We start from the raw sequence: 3,855 nt of genomic DNA, 5'->3' as shown, positions 1-3,855 counted from the left end.
AAGTTTGATAGACTCTGGTCTCCACTACTCCACTATATCTCAAATTGGACAGAGTGAATGGGGGGATCGGGGAGGTGAGCAGATGCGTGTTGTGTAAGGTGCTGTAAAATCTAAAAACTAATCATTGGCTCGTCATCTCAGCTAAGGCTGGAAATAGCAAATAAGAACCTTGATAGTGCTGCTGCAAGTTCCATATTTTACATTTTGTTATAATTATTATTTGTGTGTATGTGTGTATGTATGTATATGTATGTATGTATATATGTATATATATATATAACAATTTTTTTATTATTATTATAATATTTTTTTTTTAAGTCTGTCACATCTGTGAATGTGGAATGTGTTTGGTTGGTTGATTGAAAACTTAATAAAACTTTAAATTGAAAAAAAAAATAATGCAAAAACACAGTGTTGGAGAAGAAAGTAAAAGTGCAATATGTGCCATGTAAAAAAGCTAACGTTTAAGTTCCTTGCTCAGAACATGGTTCCTTTTAACATGAGTCTTCAATATTCCCAGTGAAGAAGTTTTAGGTTGTAGTTATTATAGGAATTATGACGCGTCAACTATTTCTCTCTATACCATTTGTATTTCAMAMACCTTTGACTYTTGGATGTTCTAATAGGCACTTTAGTATTGCCAGCCTAATCTCTGGAGTTGATATGCTTGAAGTCATAAACAGCGCTGTGCTTCAAACATTGATAAGAGCTGCTGTCTAACGCAGTAAAGTTTGAATGAATGAATGCTTACGAGCCTGCTGCTGCCTACCACCACTCAGTCAGGCCGCTCTATCAAATATCAAATCATAGACTTAATTATAGTAAACCCACAGAAATACGAGACTTTGGTCATTTAATATGGTCAAATCCGGAAACTATCATTTTGAAATCAAGACGTTTATTCTTTCAGTGAAATACGGAACCGTTCCGTATTTTATCTAACGGGTGGCATCCCTAAGTCTAAATATTGCTGTTACATTGCACAACCTTCAATGTTATGTTATAATTSTGTACAATTCTGGCAAATTAATTACGGTCTTTGCTAGGAAGAAATCCTGTCTTTATACAGTCCGCAACGAGCCAGGCGGCCCAAACCGCTGCATATACCCTGACTCTGCTTGCACTGAACACAAGAGAAGTGACACAATTTCCCTAGTTAATATTGCCTACTAACATGCATTTATTTTAACTAAGTATGTAGGTTTAAAAAATATACTTCTGTGTATTGATGTTATGGTAGGTACATTTGTGCAACGATTGTGCCTTTTTTCGGACAATGCGCTTTTGTTAAATCATTCATCCGTTTGGTGAAGTTGAAGTTGGGCCTGTGGATTCATGTATAATTAACAGCACCGCAGTGATTACTATGCAAGCAGGACAAGCTAGTTAACCTGGTATGACTCAAACATGTGTAGTTAAACTAGTGATTATGTTAAGATTGATTGTTTTTAATAAGATAATTTTAATGGCTAGCTAGCAACTTACCTTGGCTCCTTGCAGACACAAAGTCCTTTTCATGCTGCACTCGTGTAAAAGTGGTCAGCCTGTCACGCAGTTCCTCGTGGATTGCAATGTAATCGTGCTTCTACACCCTGCATTGCTTGCTGATTTGGGGTTTTATGCTGGGTATCTTTACAGCACTTTTGAGATATTCAGCTGTATGTATGAATATAAATATAAATACATTTGATTTGATTTGATTAATCGACAAATCGCATCCAAAAGGCAGATTACAATTGTTATGAAACTTTGCAATCGGGTCCTAATTAATCAGCCATGCCGATTAATCGGTCGACCTCATACAGAGGGTAGTGCGTACGGCCAGTACATCACCGGGGCAAGCTCCTGCCATCCAGGACCTCTATACCAGGCGGTGTCAGAGGAAGGCCCTAAAAAATGTTAAAGACTCCAGCCACCCTAGTCATAGAACTGTTCTTCTGTACATCACGGCAAGCAGTACCAGAGCACAAGTCTAGGTCCAGGCTTCTAAACAGGCTTCTACCCTAAGCCATAAGACCTGACAGCTAATCAAAGGCCTACCTACACTATTTGCGATGCCCCCACACTTTCTATGCTGCTGCTACTCCTGTTATTATTTAATGCACTCACCTACATGTTACATATTACCTCGACACCGGTGGCGCCCGCACATTGACTCTGTACCGGTACCCCTGTAATACCGCGCTAATTGCTTATTTACTGCTGCCGCAATGGCGGACACAAACGCCGCGATGGGGTTGATGTGGTCTCTGAATGCTGTGATTTGTCTGGTGGAGAGTGTGTGTGTTTGTGTGTGTGGTTGTGTGCGTATAAGTGTGTGTGTGTGCTAAAGTGTGTGTGTGTGTCTGGTGGAGACTAGACTGTGGTAGTGAGATGGGTAATCTTCTCTGACCATCATTACTGTTCACCTCCTGATGAGTCGCCTCTCTCTACATATCCACAGCATGGGGACAGGAAATCCTCAATGGAATATGGGGACCTGCAGCTATTGGATATTGGATAAAGCTGCGAGAGACTGAGAGAGCTAGATAGACAGCCAGACAGACAGACAGACGACAGACAGACAGAACAGACAGACAGACGACAGACAGACAGACAGACAGAACAGAGACAGACAGCAGACAGACAGAAGACAGGACAGACAGAACAGACAGACAGACAGACAGAACAGACAGCAGACAGACAGACAGACAGACAGGACCAGACAGACAGATATATGTGAGAGTGTGTCTGATTGGAACCCATGCTGCAGCAGTATACAGTATGTGTCTCAGAGGAAGGTCCTAGACCTCAACAAAACCCCATCTGTCTTTCATGATGCAGAATAGTGTGTAAAACATCCCTTAACCTACTTTAGTGTGGTTCTATTTCAACTGCAGGAATCAGAAGGATGGTGATTATGACACAGTTTGTGTATCCCAAATGGCTCTTTATTCCCTGTAAGTGCACTACCTCGCGCTGTATGTCAACCTCAAGAGCCCTGATAGTCAACTACTTCGACCAGAGCCTGTAGTGCAACTGACCAACCTGAAACTGCTATCGACCAGAGCCCTTAAGTGCACTACCTCGACCAGAGCCCTGGATAGTGCACTACCTTCGACCAGAGCCCTGATAGTGCACTACTCGACCAGGCCTATATGTGCATACCTTCGACCAGACCTGTTAGTGCACTACTTCGACCAAGCCCTGTATAGTGGCACTACCTTCGACCAGAGCCCTGAGAAGTGCCACACTACCAGCTTAGCACTACTTCGACCAGAGCCCTGTATAGTGGCAACCTTCGACAGAGCCCTGATAGTGCACTACCTCGACCAGAGCCCTGTATATTGCACTACCTTCGACCAGAGCCCTGGTATTGCCTACCTTTGACAGAGCTTATCTGTATTACCTGCACTACTTTCGGTGCATTTGGACGCGGCAGTGTACAGCATGGTTGGTGCAACTCAGGTTTTATTTTGAAATAGACCCATACTGTTTGCTGTTGGAAGATTACACTGTTATATAAATAGTAATCTGGTAATCAGGATGTCCCACATTTCTGTTTATCTTCAATATGGTGCAAGGGAGGTGTTTTTCATATTTTTCATGTGTTACAATACCTGCGCCCAAGATATATTTATATCAGCTTTTCAGCTTCCAAGTTTTCCATATGATGTAGGTGATTAAATTGTGTTATAGGTTTCACCATGCACCACACACCTGTGGTGTGTGGATAACCCTGGTCTGACATGATGTCATCTATTTTCAACAGGACTCTTTTAGCATCTACCTTTACACATACTGTATTCCTGTGTGAGTCAGACTAGCGCTGTAGTGGAAAGGGTTCTAACAATACACTACACAGTATGGGTGAGC

Source organism: Salvelinus sp. IW2-2015, unplaced genomic scaffold (genome assembly GCF_002910315.2).
Source record: "Salvelinus sp. IW2-2015 unplaced genomic scaffold, ASM291031v2 Un_scaffold2153, whole genome shotgun sequence".
NCBI classification, from domain to species: domain Eukaryota; kingdom Metazoa; phylum Chordata; class Actinopteri; order Salmoniformes; family Salmonidae; genus Salvelinus; species Salvelinus sp. IW2-2015.
Note: the sequence above shows the minus strand (reverse complement) of the source record.